The sequence below is a fragment of the Gymnoscopelus braueri genome (genome assembly GCF_963280865.1).
Source record: "Gymnoscopelus braueri genome assembly, chromosome: 6".
In the NCBI taxonomy this organism is placed as follows: Eukaryota; Metazoa; Chordata; class Actinopteri; order Myctophiformes; family Myctophidae; genus Gymnoscopelus; species Gymnoscopelus braueri.
In genome coordinates this window covers 3674940-3690386 of record NC_137607.1, presented here as the reverse complement: position 1 = coordinate 3690386, position 15447 = coordinate 3674940, and the positions used below count along the sequence as shown (strand labels likewise).

General features: G+C 42.3%; 1 long non-coding RNA gene across 1 annotated transcript; it reads right to left on the bottom strand.

Moving 5' to 3' along the window:
- Window positions 1-11547: 11547 nt before the first annotated feature.
- LOC308087200 lies at window positions 11548-14359 on the bottom strand. Its single transcript, XR_013933287.1, has 2 exons — window positions 11787-14359; window positions 11548-11662 (listed from the first exon to the last, which is right to left on the bottom strand). It is a non-coding gene; the product is annotated as an uncharacterized lncRNA (long non-coding RNA).
- Between the last annotated feature and the right edge of the window lie 1088 nt (window positions 14360-15447).

Here is a 15447-nt window from a genome sequence, read left to right as displayed (position 1 = left end):
CCGGAGCACACTCGCCTATTAGTTTGTATTGGCCAGTGCGCTCAGTGCTGTATTTTCGAACGCGCCCGTATTACATGCACTCAAGTACTAAAACTTGAATTGGGACATTCTGCATAATGAGTACTTTCACTTTTGGTACTTTAAGTACATTTTGATGCCAATACTTTTGTACTTTTAATCAAGTAAAGTTTGAACTCCGGACTTTTTTGCAGCATTGATACTTTTATTTAAGTAAAAATCTTTACAAGTACTTTTCCCAGTGTATGTCATTTTAAACTAAAATAATAATGACATAGTATCTCAAAACAATGACTTAAAATAATGTCATTATTTTCAGAACATTTCTCATTGTTTTCCAAATGTTTCTTATTATTATGAGAACATTTTAAAGTCATTAAAATGTTCTAAAAAAGAATGAGAAATCCTGTAATGGGCCTACAGGATGTATTTATTTTTCATCCCATGGGCTTGATACTAAAGTTCACAGACAGGAAGTCTTTATCTAGGCTCCCTAATTAAATAGATACATATATGGCTACTATCAGTCCTTAAACCCATTCAATCCGGAAACGCATCTGTGTCATTTTAGATTTATTTGGCTATTCAAAAATAGCAGATCTACAAGCTCATAGCGCGACGTGTTGAGTGTTCCAAAAAAATAAAATCATGATTTTTTCATGATTTAAAAAATCATGAACATTTTTGCAAATTAGATTTTTTTTTACATTTGTAACTCAAATCTTTGCCTCTGGGGGTCCTGGAACTAAATATTTTACAAATGTTCGCTTTAACAAATACATATTCCAAGATTTGCACAATTTTCACGATTAAACATTTTTTTAGCAGATCTACAAGCTCATAGCGCGGCACTGGGCAAGTGTCTGAGTACACTGGCTAATTTGCAAATGTCATGCAGGCTACACAATAATAGATTTTATCATTTTTGATGGATGGTGTTATTAAAATTGGCTGGTTTTTAATCCATGCTCTGTGTGTGTGTGTGTGTGTGTGTGTGTGTGTGTGTGTGTGTGTGTGTGTGTGTGTGTGTGCACATGTGCGTGTGTGTGTGTGTGTGTGTGTGTGCGTGCGTGCGTGCGTGCGTGCGTGTGTGTGTGTGTTTGCCTTAAATATTCGTTGTTTTGCTCATGTTTAACCGGAAATCCTTACAATATTGTTCATAACTAACTATCACTCATATTTGATCTGGCTTATACGTCAGACTCTCTACACATGCCGACATTTTTTTTTTGGAAAAGCCAAAGTATGAAATATTGTTAAAGTGGTTAAAATGACGCTATATTAAGTAAGTTTGCTAAGTTTGCTGGGGACCCCCCCCCCCCCCAACCATCAGTATTCATTTTTACATTTCATTCTCACAGTCAATCCAGCAGTTAGAGCATGCACCTTTGTGTGTGAAAGGTCATGGGTTCGAACCCTGCAACGTGTTCCTGACGCCAAATCAAACGGGTTCAGATCTGAGCCAAGTCTCCAAGTCTCCGGACGTGAACACAGATGATTCCCAGTGTGTCAATGCAATTTCAATGTAGGCATTTAAACAGTCGCTTTTATCCTGAGCAACTTACAAAGTGCAAGATCAGAGGACAGTAGATGAAGGTGAACTTTATAGTCGACCAACGCAAATAGTCACGTACTGTGAGTAGAGCTGCAAATAAAACAATTCACTGCTACAAAGAAACTAGTTTACCAGATAAACAACAAGCTATGTAAATACTAAATAGTCTCTGTCGGTGGAAACCTCATACAGGTATGTCTAAAAGTATTACTTTTCAGGATTCAAATAAAAACATTTGCAAAAATAGCAGATCTACAAGCTCTGCTGCTTTTAATGCTTTTGTGTGACGCTCTTGTACATTGGTTCTCAAAGTGGGGTCCGGGGACCCCCAGGGGTCCTTGAGCGGGTTCCAGGGGGTCTCCAGCTAAATGATGGATAGTGAGGAACCAAATGGACCCTTATGGGTCTGTAACTCTGAGAGTGTACACATGGAACCAAATGGACCCTTATGGGTCTGTAACTCTGAGAGTGTACACATGGAACCAAATGGACCCTAACGGGTCTGTAACTCTGAGAGTGTACAAATGGAACCAAATGGACCCTAACGGGTCCATTTAGTTCCATTTGTACACTCTCAGAGTTACATTAACATTGATTTTACAATATTAATTAGGGTCCCAGAGATAGAAATGCCATTAAATGGGGGTCCATAGCCTAATGCATGTCAAGCTGGGGGTCCCAATTAAAATGGTTGAGAATCACTGCCAGAGCCGTAAAAATCTTCTCTTATATGGGGGTCCCTGGCATATCCTTTCAAATGGGGGTCCGCGGGCCAATAAGTGTCAATTTGGGGGTCCTTGACATGAATACGTTTGAGAACCACTGCTCTAGTACGATCAAGTATAGGGCCTTCATTTACCAAAAAACACATAAAGTTAAAATATGGAGAAAGGAGGTTTCTGCCCGACAACAATGACATAACATTAGCAGCAGTGTGTCAGCTCTGCTCCCTGGTTCAGTGAGCTTGTGTTCAGAACCGGTCTGGTCAGTTTGCATCAGAACACATGGTTTCATGTTTTCATGTTGCAACAACGACCTCACCTGACAAACGCATGTAGTTTGATGTTGTGCTGCTGTCAGGAGTCACTTTAATATGGAGCCATGCTTACAGTATGTTGCCTCAGTTTAGGATTAGGTTTGGGGTTAAAGGCCAGACCGCACCAATGCAACTATAGTCACAACTCCTTTGCAACAAAACAGTTTAAAGGCCGGTCCTCATCAATGCAACTCCTTGCAACTACCATTTGAATGATAATGAATTTATTTATACAGCACATTTCCAGACATGGTCTCAAAGTGCTTTACAGAGCAGGATAAACGGAACAACATAATAAAGCCTATAGAGATAAACTACAACAGACGATCAGAGAATAAAACACACAGTAGGCACAAAACGTAAATTAAAACCATACAGATATACTCAAATGAAAAAAAATAATAAGAAAAGGCCTTAGCATAGAGATGGGTTTTTAGAAGAGTTTTAAAAGAACACACTGAATTTGCACGTCTTAGGGTGACAGGTAGGGCGTTCTAAAGCTTAGGGGCCCGGTCTGCAAAAGCTCTTCCACCCTTTGTGATGAGCTGGGGGTGTGGGGGATTCCAGGAGGGCCTTATCCGAGGATCTGAGGCTGCGTACAGGCGTGTAGGGATCCAGCATGTCAGAAATATAACGGGGGGGGCCTGTCTGTCCATTCACAGCTTTAAAGCTCATAAGTAAAATCTTAAAATCAATTCTAAAATTAACGGGTAACCAGTGAAGAGCAGCTAAAATGGGGGTGATATGGTCATGGGGGTGATATGGTCACGTTTCTTGGAGTGGTTAAATAATGGTTGCAAGGAGTTGCATTGGTGTGGACTGGTGTTACGCCCCGGCCTAGGGGAACCGAGACGCAACATATGATGTGGAAGACCGCCCTTCCCAACTCCCAAGAACCGCCGTCCAAACAGTTTGCTTTTCGATCTTTTCTTTTTATTCTCACAAGTGGTTACAAAACTCGCCAGGGGCGGAGGAAGGGTTACAACAAAACAAAACTAGAAAACAAACCTCTTACCTACACACGAAAGAAAGCAAAATACAAATACTAACCTCCCTATCAGAAAACAAAGCTCAAACAAATAATAATAATAATAATAGTCCCCCCCCCCCTTCTTAGCTGAGACAACAGATCACAAAGTGACAGCCACAGTAATCAGCCGAGGCCGATTTAGGATCGAGCTGTAAGCATCTGGATCTATAGATTAGATCAAGTGTTTGCAGAGATCGAGTGCTACATATCTGTTCGGCTTCACATGCACAAAATGGCTACTACAGAACACAGAGGACGGACGGGTTGGAAGTCGAGAAGGAACGGGTTCACTGTCGCCGGCCCGCTGACAGCCTTTTAAAGTTGAGCCTCCCTCTGGCCACCAATCAGGAACGGATGCGTCTGCTGCTGGCACGCCCCCTCCTAATAATCATCCAATCACACCACGCATGCACACACAGGAGAGAACCCTAGCCTACACTCAGCCTCTTCATAGTTACCCGTCATAATCATAACACCCCCCTTCCCAAAAATCAAACATTTCCCCCAAAAAATGTTTGATCCCAGGACAGCCTCCTAATGAGCCCGAGACAGAGCATCGGCCATAATGTTTTCACTTCCTTTCTTGTGCTGAATATCTATATAGAAATCTTGTAACAACAAGGACCACCTCATAAGGCGTTGGTTGTTGTTGCGCATCTGAGATAAAAATGTTAACGGGTTGTGATCTGTATATACTGCGATAGGTAGTGGGCTAGAACCTACGTATACCTCAAAATGTTGTAACGCAAGCAGCATTGCAAGGGCCTCTTTCTCAATAGTGCTATAATTCACTTGATGTCTCAAGAATTTTTTTGAAAAATAACAGACTGGATGATCTATACCATTTTCATCTTCTTGTAACAGCACTGCCCCTGCCCCCCGGTCACTCGCATCAACCTCAAGTTTGAATGCTCGTGAAAAATCTGGTGCTGCAAGGACAGGCGCGCTGCACAGAAGAGCCTTAGCACACTCAAATGCTATCTGACAAGAAGGTGACCAGTTAAATGGAACCTTAGGACTAACCATACTTGTCAACGGCGCTACTACCTCCGCAAAATTTCTGCAGAATCCGCGGTAATACCCGGCCATTCCCAAATACCGGCGAAGATCGCGTTTACTTTTTGGTACTGGAAAATCCAGAATCGCCTGCACTTTTGATGCAATCGTGCGCACATACCCCTGACCCACCTCCTTACCCAAATAGGTAACGGTAGCCTTCCCAAATTCACATTTTGCCAAATTAACTGTCAAATTAGCGTCACGCAATCGGCCGAAAATTTCATACAGGGTTAGGATATGTTCCTCCCAAGTGGACGAGTATGCCACCACATCATCCAAATAGGCATCGCAGTTTTTAACACCAGCTAACGTTTTATTCATTAGCCTTTGAAACGTAGCTGGAGCGTTTCTTAATCCAAACGGCATAACGGTATATTGCAAAAAATTATCGGGAGTGACAAAAGCGGAGATCTCCGACGCACGGGATGTTAACGGTACTTGCCAGTAACCCTTCAAAAGGTCAAGCTTCGTAACATATTGTGCAGATCCTACCCGGTCAACGCAATCCTCCATACGAGGCAGCGGAAAAGAATCTGGTTTTGTTATGGCATTTACTTTTCTGTAATCAGTGCAAAAGCGAGTGGTCTGATCAGGTTTGGGCACCAACAAACAGGGCGAACTCCACGAACTAGCACTAGGGACCGCATAACCATGTTCCAAAAGATATTCCACCTCCTGCTGCATTAAAACCCTTTTTGTCGGATTAACTCTGTAGGCATGTTGTTTTATTGGGCTCCGCTCCCCCACGTCAACATCGTGTTGGAGTACAGTAGTTTGAGTGGGGTGATCCCCGAATAGTTCTAAATGACTATAAATTAGCTCACTAATATCATTACGAGCCAACTCTGGTAAAGTAGACAACTGAGCATCTACATTTTTCAAAATTTCAGAATTCTTTAATCTGGCGCAAGGCACCGGCGCACTGCCTGTATGCAGCCCGTCCTCCTCAGGACTATATGGAACAGGCACCACATTAACACTCATCACTGGCATCACCACAGGTGGGCACGGGACATTATCCCCCTCCCGTCTGATGTACCTTTTTAGCATGTTAATGTGACACAACCGAGATTTCTTTCTTCGATCGGGAGTGCTAATCACATAGTTGGTATCACTCACTTTACGTTGCACTAAATAAGGTCCGCAAAATTTTGCTTGCAGACAGGAGCCCGGCATTGGCAACAACACTAGCACCTGCTCGCCTGTTTGGAAGGTTCTGCTCATTGCGTTAGTGTCATATTTTATTTTCATTTTTTCTTGAGCCCCCTCAAGGTTCTCACGAGCCGTTTCACAGGCATTATTCAACCGTTCTTTAAAAGCGCTAACATAGTCCAGAATGTTATGACTGGGGCTAGGTTTATCTGCACACCATTTCTCTTGCAACAGTCGCAAGGGACCACGCACTGTGTGGCCAAAAACCAAATCGGCTGGGCTAAACCCCAATGACTCCTGAATAGTCTCCCTCACTGCAAACAATAATAAAGGTAACCCCTCATCCCACTCTCGTTTGTTTTCCAAACAATATTTACGCATCATTGATTTTAGGGTCTGATGGAAACGTTCCAGCGCACCCTGTGACTCTGGATGATAAGCACTGGATATATTATGTGTGACAGACAACTCTACCATCACTTGAGCAAACACCTTAGACATGAAATTAGAACCACGATCACTTTGGATGCGTTTGGGTAGGCCAAACGTGGAAAAAAACTTTACCAGTGCTTTTACTATGGCCCGTGCATTGATTTTACGCATTGGGATAGCTTCAGGGAAACGCGTTGCGGCACACATAATGGTAAAGATAAATTCATGCCCAGATTTTGTTTTCGGTAATGGCCCAACACAATCTATAATTACATGTTCAAATGGTTCTACAATCACTGGGATGGGCTGTAGTGGAGCCGGGGGAATGACCTGATTGGGTTTACCTACAACCTGACATGTGTGACATGACCGACAAAACTGAACTACGTCGGTTTTTAACCCAGGCCAAAAAAAATAACGGAGAATTCGATTATGGGTTTTTCTTATTCCTAAATGTCCAGAGAAAACATGATCATGAGCTAAACTCAGAACCTGAATACGAAATGGCTTAGGCACAACTACCTGATACACAGAATCAAAATCAGTTTTAGACCATCTACGAACAAGTACACCATCATCTAACAAGTATATTGCAGAGTGTGGGATTTCTTTTGATGCCCCAACACTAGACAAACATGTACTCAAGGTATCATCAGACTGTTGTGCTTTAATGAATTGTGGTTTATCCACTGACAAACATAACTCTGCATCACTAGGCAACAAATTGACAATTGCGCCTGAGTGCTGAGTGGGTGATACATCATCATCTACCAAACCCATAAATGTATTTGTGAGATCCACCGCCTCACCATTTTTTCGAGACTGCGCGCGCGTAATTGCGCACACAGGGAACACCATTGACGGATCACACACCACTGGGGTAGGAGTGCACGGAACCTGCAAAAGGGTTCCAACGACCTCGAGGGGAGGAAAAACTTTTTCGCCAGCCAAATCATTACCTAAAATTAGCGTTACTCCAGGCACGGGTAATTCGGGTCGCACTCCCACTTTAACGGGACCAGAAAAAAGACCGCAATTTAGGTACATATGGTGCATGGGGATACGAAAAACACTCATTTCTATCCCCCACACCAACGCGTCAAAACCACTGTATGTCTCATCCGAAAAAGGCAAAACACTGCCCAAAACGACAGATTGTTTCGCCCCCGTGTCGCGCAAAATACTGATAGGAATTTCATCATCCTCCCTGCCAGAGAGAGAGACAAACCCAGTGGACACAAAAGGTTCAAAATCCTTATCCACTAGTACCGGCCCACCCTCAGGCAGAGGTATAGGTTGGGTATGGATTAAGGTAATCGTGGCTGGCCCCCTGTTATCCTGTCTTGTCTCTCTCCTTCTAGGACAAACGGCAATGAGGTGACCAAACTCATGACAGTAATAACACTCACGCGTCTCCCCCGGAGACGGATTAGTGTTAGCGCGCCACGGGTTGTTTGGTGGCCGTGTTCTATTTTCCGACGGCTGTCTGAAAGAATTATTGCCGCGGGGTGCAGATGAAAAAAACACCCCTTTGTGTGTTAAGACAAACTCGTCAGCCAACACAGCCGCGTCCGATGCCGAGCTGACTTTTTGTTCATTCAAATAAACAACTATGTTATCGGGTGTACGGTTTTTGAACTCCTCCAACAAAAATAATTCCCGTAATTCTTCCTGATTTTTCACTTTGCTCGCCTGACACCACTTGTCAAACAATACCTCCTTCTCACGCGCAAACTCCACGTATGTCTGACTGGCAGTTTTCTCCCTACTCCTAAATTTTTGCCTATAGGCTTCTGGCACCAATTCGTAGGCCCGTAACACAGTTGCTTTCACAACGTCATATTTCAAACCCTCTTCTATTGACAAACTAGCACATACCTCCTGCGCCCTCCCCACCAATTTGCATTGTAGTAATAATGCCCACATCTCTTTTGGCCAATTTAAAGCAGTTGCAATGCGTTCAAACGCATTAAAATAAGAGTCCACCTCGCTCTCTCTAAACGGTGGTACCAGTGCAATGTGCTTGTTTATCTCGAACTTGGGTTTACTAGTAGAAGTAGAGTGTGTATCACTGGAAGCACCGGGTGGTAACCGTTCCACTTCCAACGCTCTCAACCGTAACTTCATCACCTCTAGCTCTAGCTCTCTGTTGCGATTCTCTGTCTCTCTGATGCGCAACGTTAACAAGAGATCATCCCGTGATATTTCAGGTTTTACCTGTATCATTTCACTGGGTGCAGTATGGTGGTCCGGTGAGGCAATGTTGGGTGAAACAGAGGCAGGCGGTGTGATATTACGCGGCGCCTCCGCGCCTTCGTATATCTCCCTATCCGTCTCTTTGGCTCCCCCAACCCCAGTAAATACACCCCCCTCCTCCAACCTCTCACTTAGTAGCTGTTTCAGTTCATCTTTGTTAGCATTAATAGGCACCTCCACACCAAAGAATTTTACCAACAATAACAGATTGTCTTTTGTACACCTTTCTAATTTTTCTCGTGAGGGACCCTTCTTAAACTCATCTACAACTTCTTCCTCCATCCTAACCCTTTCACAATTGCCAATCAAAAATACGAAAGTACAAAAAAGAAAAAACGCACTTACCCGACAAAAGAAAATAGACGAGCCCCCATATATGTTACGCCCTGGCCTAGGGGAACCGAGACGCAACATATGATGTGGAAGACCGCCCTTCCCAACTCCCAAGAACCGCCGTCCAAACAGTTTGCTTTTCGATCTTTTCTTTTTATTCTCACAAGTGGTTACAAAACTCGCCAGGGGCGGAGGAAGGGTTACAACAAAACAAAACTAGAAAACAAACCTCTTACCTACACACGAAAGAAAGCAAAATACAAATACTAACCTCCCTATCAGAAAACAAAGCTCAAACAAATAATAATAATAATAATAATAGTCCCCCCCCCCCTTCTTAGCTGAGACAACAGATCACAAAGTGACAGCCACAGTAATCAGCCGAGGCCGATTTAGGATCGAGCTGTAAGCATCTGGATCTATAGATTAGATCAAGTGTTTGCAGAGATCGAGTGCTACATATCTGTTCGGCTTCACATGCACAAAATGGCTACTACAGAACACAGAGGACGGACGGGTTGGAAGTCGAGAAGGAACGGGTTCACTGTCGCCGGCCCGCTGACAGCCTTTTAAAGTTGAGCCTCCCTCTGGCCACCAATCAGGAACGGATGCGTCTGCTGCTGGCACGCCCCCTCCTAATAATCATCCAATCACACCACGCATGCACACACAGGAGAGAACCCTAGCCTACACTCAGCCTCTTCATAGTTACCCGTCATAATCATAACACTGGCCTTTGTGGTTAGGTTTAGTTTTGAGGGAACATAGGGCTTAGTGAACATAGGTACGCTCCCTAATATTTTACCTTACATCTCGTAAAATATCGAAACCTCTTATCCCCATAGTTTAACCGTTTGTGTTTATTCATAAATTAACACACTCATGCTGCAGCGTCACATTTTAGCATCAAAAGTTCGGCAAGCGAAACAAGCGTTTCGAGCTTGTCGATCTGATACTTTTGCCTTTTTTTTAAAATGTGAATCCTGAAAAGTAACAGTTTTGGACATATGAGGTTTCCACCCGACAGAGACTATATAGCATACTGAATGGGTTTGTGTTTGAACCAACTGACTCCTTTCAATAAAGGACAGTTGGTCATTTAAAATAAAACCTCCATCTACACTAGTATAACACTGTAAACATTTAATCATAAGTCTGAAAACCTTCTGCTTTCAAAAATAGGGGGGCTATTCAAAAATAGCAGATCTACAAGCTCACCTAAAAATATCGCAAACATTTTGAATAATATAGTTTTTTTTTTTTTTTTTTTTTACATAAATCTACTCTTCTGGGGGTCCCTGGCACACAACCTTTTCAGATGGGGGGGGGGGGTCCGAGGCCAAATACATATCAATTTGGGGGTCCTTGACATTTAAAGGTTTGAGAACCATTGGCATTGAGATGCAGACATTGTGCCATCTCATAATGAGCAGGACCAATTATATGAAGATATGGTTGAACACAAGTTTTGTAACCCTGTTTTTAAGGTTACTCGGATTAGTGTTGATGCATTAATTATCATCATATTTCCTCTGAGTTTATGAAGTAAACTGTAGCTGAAGGTCATCGCTCTCTTTGACATTTATACACTGTATATCGTCTCTGTCCGGTGGAAAACTCATTTTCAGGATTCAAATTCAAAAGCATCAAAAGTAGCAGATCTACAAGCTCAAAACGCGGCTTTTGTAACAGAGTGGTTCACTACCTCAGCCTGATGGCCTGAAATTCTAATATCTCCCCCGAGCGAAAGGGATATCCCTTCGGCTTAGTGGTTAAGATGTTGGCTTTCCACGCGGGAGACACAGGTTCGAATCCCGGCCGTTACAACGGTGCCGTGACCCGGATCGGGGTTTCCCCGTGGGAGGAGGTCAAAAGGAGGGGGGGGGTGAGTGTAACAGAGTGGTTCACTACCTCAGCCTGATGGCGTGAAAGTCTAATATCTACCCCGAGCAATAGGGATATCCCTTTGGCTTAGTTCGAAACCCGGGCGCTACACTTTTGTGAGCCGCTGTAGTTTGATCAAGTAGGGCGCTAATTTTGTTTACGAAAACACATGAAAAGTTAAAATATGGAGATGAGCAGTTTCTGCCTGACATCAACGATAGCTCTCTATGATATCTATGAAGCAATCTGGGAACCCATCGCCAAATAAAAAGGAAAAACAGCGCCCTCTGCCGTTTTTTACTCTTTCACTTGGCTCTGGGGGGAGCTAAATGGAGCACCCATGCGCAAGTTGTTGGTCTGCCCTCAGCGCTCCACTTCCGGTGGTGCGCTTATGTTTTCATTCCCACTAACAATATTTCTACACAGAACACTAACACCACTTCTCCCAGAGAACATGGATGGTTTTGGTTATAAGCCCACTTGTTTCTATGATGAAAGAGCAAGTTAAAACGTGAATATCTTTCCGTGGTTTTGTCTGCTCCGAGGACGCTACTGTTAAATGAGTTTCAGTTTGTTTTCAGTGGGAAGCGAGAGCAGACAGTAAATCCCGCCCACTACATTTGATTGGGTAAAGCGCGGCCTGCTTCCTGATCTGAGGGCACGCACACTTGTAGGCCAGTGCGTACACGTTATGACGAACCCCCCCCCGACAGATTCAAGCGGAGAGCAGAATCTGTTCTTGAGAGATTATTTATGAAGTGACAACAACAAAGGCACCAAATGACAGCGTCGGATTGCTTAAAAAAGCTCATATTTATTGAAGAGCTGTTCTCCACAGGCACGGAGGTGCAGTTTGATCTGAAATGAAAGCATGCCTCAACTGTGGGCTAAAAACATCGTTAGCCACCTCTCAGAATGTCTAAAACATCGTTAGACACCTCTCAGAATGTCTAAAACATCGTTAGACACCTCTCAGAATGTCTAAAACATCATTAGCCACCTCTCAGAATGTCTAGAACATCGTTAGCCACCTCTCAGAATGTCCAGTCAAGGTCGTGTTCATGCTGCGTGGCGGGTTATTTTTTTCATGCACTTGATGTACTTCCATGTCGGTGAAACATTCAATCTTCATTATACATAACTGGACACATTTAACCACTTTAACCCTGGCGTCCCTATTTGAGGTATATGTCATCATAGTCCAAAGTTTTCTAAAAACTTCGATTTACGATATTAGAAATGTTTCGAAAATAGCCGATCTACAAGGTCACATTGCGTCACGACGCGACACGTTGTGAGCTTATAGATCGTCTATTATTCCCTTCGTCTATATGAACATTTTGGGATTTATTTTCAAAAATAGGGCTTAACGATTGAAACCCTCTATACTATAACCTGACCAGAGTTGGCCGTTTTTGGTGCGCTCAAATGTCTTCGCTGAAAATAGCCAATCTACAAACTCACAACGCGCCGCAACACGGCACGTTTGTAGAGCTTGTAGATCTGCTATTCTCTGCGGTTGCTCGGCCCCAGAATAGGGATACTAGAGTTCAAATGGTTAAGAAATTGAATTTGTTGCTTTTATTTGTTTACTTTTCTAACCTTGCTTGTATGTGCTCCTTTTTGGCTGATGGAACATTTCTTGTGCTTGCAAAGCTATAATAAGTCTAAAACATGGTGAGATTAAGTTGTATTGTTCTTATTCTTATTGCTTTAGGTCACAGTAACATAATAAAACAGACCACATTGTCTGAGGTGTGAAAACACATAGTTGACAGTACTTTGCATAAAGCAGTGGTTCTCAACCTTTTTCAGGCCGTGACCCCCAAAATAATCACATTTGAACCGGGGACCCCCCCCCAGCCTGAAAAGCACTTGGAATGTAGAGATGAGGCATTACATTTTGTTTTGACTCGGTTACACAGATAAATATTGTGAACATAGCAGATCTACAAGCTCACAACGCCTCGCAAACCGGCTATTTTTCACAATGTTTGCCTCTTTCTTATATTAATTGACAATTTGGCCAAATGTTTGACCTGTTTTTATAGCATAGTTTGTTGATTTAGATGCAGTAATGGTCTTTTTCTTTTCTTTCTTTTTTTTTTTAGGTATTAAAAAGGTTTTAAAAGTCATTCAATTGTCACTTCACTGTCATCTGGGGACCCCCCCCCAAAAAAAGAATCATGTGGGGGACCCCCCTGGGGGTCCCGACCCACAGGTTGAGAACCACTGGCATAAAGAGTGGCACGGATTTTACGCTAGGCCGAGGTAAACACATCAGTGCACAGAGAGGAACGCACGGTGAAATCCTGAACGTTTATTTGACTCTGAAACAAGGCTGTTATCGACAAAATAACAAAAACTAGAAAAAGGTGTTTTAAAAAAACTAACAATGGTTAGTTACGTTAGTTAGTCGACTCATAAACTAAAATCACAGCTAAAATGGTCTTTGTTTTCCACCTTTAAATGCTTTAGCTGTGCCAGTTTTAACTGTGAAAATATTTATTTTATGGAACCTTTTTTTTAACACAATTACATAATACCTTTTCTGATCTTTTTGAATCTTGCCCCGACAAATATTCAATAAAAAACTAAAACTAAGCCTTTTCCCAAGATAATTTGTTTTTAAATCTTGGGAACTTTCGAAACAAATTAACTAAACAAAAAAAAAAGAAAAAAAAAAAAAGAAACTAATGAATAATTCTAAACTATAATAACCTGGACCCATAAAGTTCCACTTGTATACTCCTGGAGTTAAACAAACACTCTGGATTTTACTGTGCAAAATGTGTTTTTTTCAAGCAGCTCTAAAAGACAGAGATCACAATGTCATCGTCTCCAAGAAGCGAAATAAAAAAATCTTAAATAATTCAAGTCACTGGAATATTTTCTCGCTCGGTAAAACAAGCACATGTGCATTTCATGCTGTGAATTCATGTTTCTTGTTTTATTTTTTACTTCTGTAAAGACTAATTTATACTTAAGTCGCACATCGGTGTCACGCTCCGAAAATAGCCAACCTACAAGCTCACAATGCGTCGCGGACGCGACGCATTGTGAGCTTGTAGGTCGGCTATTTTCTGCACGCGACACCGTGGTACGATGAAGCATAAATCACGTTTAAAAGGTAGTGTAAGTGATATTTTATGGTTAAAACAGTATTTTATTAAAACGTTAAAGCTCTTTATTCTGATTATAATCATCGCTATAGAGTCTCCCTGTCTCTCCAACACTTTAGTAAACAGAAAATACAATTTCAAGCCAATTTCATCCGTTCAGGAGAGAGTACCCGCATTTATCAGCTTCACTTTTATACTGTTCCAGTTCCAATTGTGTCTCTGCTCACTTCTTCTGTGTCATCACTTCCAATTTCACTTGTTTGTCCCGTACGAGTTCTCTCTCCAGTCACTGATTGGACGAAATTGATATCCCGACCTGATTTTCCGCTTACAGAAGCGCAAACACACCACAGCAATCATTATAATCAGAACACAGAGCTATTGAACTCTTTGCTTTAACAAAACAATACCACTTACTGGACCTTTAACCACTTAAACCCCAGCGTCCGTGTTGTGGGGAAAGCTTTCGCAGAAAATAGCAGATCGACAAGCTCACAACGCGTTGCGACGCAACGCGTTGCGAGCTTGTCGATCGGCTATTTTCAGCGAAAGCTTTCCCAACGATAACAGAGAACATCAAAGACACTAGTATAGAGCCCAAATGGGGCTGAAGTGGTTAATGCATGACATCACCTTCTTAAAGTAATGGCATACGTAATGTTTTGAGGAGAATTATATTTTGGCCTAAATCAGCTCTCCATGACACTGGCCACCTCTATCCTTATTGAAGAGATACTCCAAGTAGTATAATGGCCTATGTCAAGAGTGTGACCTAGGCCAGTGGTTCTCAAACATTTTCATGTAAAGGACCCCCAAATTGACGCTTATTAGCCTGCGGACCCCCATTTGAAAAGATATGCCAGGGACCCCCATAAGAGACGGCTCTAGCAGTGATTCTCAACCATTTTAATTTCAAGGACCCCCCAGTTTGACATGCATTAGGGCTACGGACCCCCATTTAATGGCTTCTATCTCTGGGACCCCAATTTATATTGTAAATTCAATGTTTAACTCAGAGAGTGTACTAATCGAAGCAAATGGACCCGTTCTGAGTTACAGACCCATAAGGGTCCATTTGGTTCCTAAATATCCATCTTTTAGCTGGGGACCCCCTGGAACTCCCTCAAGTACCCCTGGGGGTCCTCGGACCCCACTTTGAGAACCAATTACCTAGGCCATTTGATGGCCTAAGTCAAAGACGATGTGACTTGGGCCAGTTTCTTTTGGCCTAAGTCACATTTTCTTGTGACTTAGGCCTAAGTCTGGAGTGAGTCAGTTACTCCATAAATAATTTGGCTTAAGTCAGATTTACAATTGCCTAAATCATTTAATCCTCTTATGTTACATAAATGACAGACAGTGTTATTTGTATGTCAAATAGTCATATGTTGTTATACACTGTTTGGGTGAAATAATTAAGAAATATCAAATAGTTTCTTTTGGTTCAGTTTTTTTCTGTTTTCTGAAAAACGTTTTTAAACAATGACATATGCCATTACTTTAACCCATTGATACCTGGAACGCATCTGTGTCACTTTTAGATTTCTTTAGGCTATTCAAAAATAGCAGA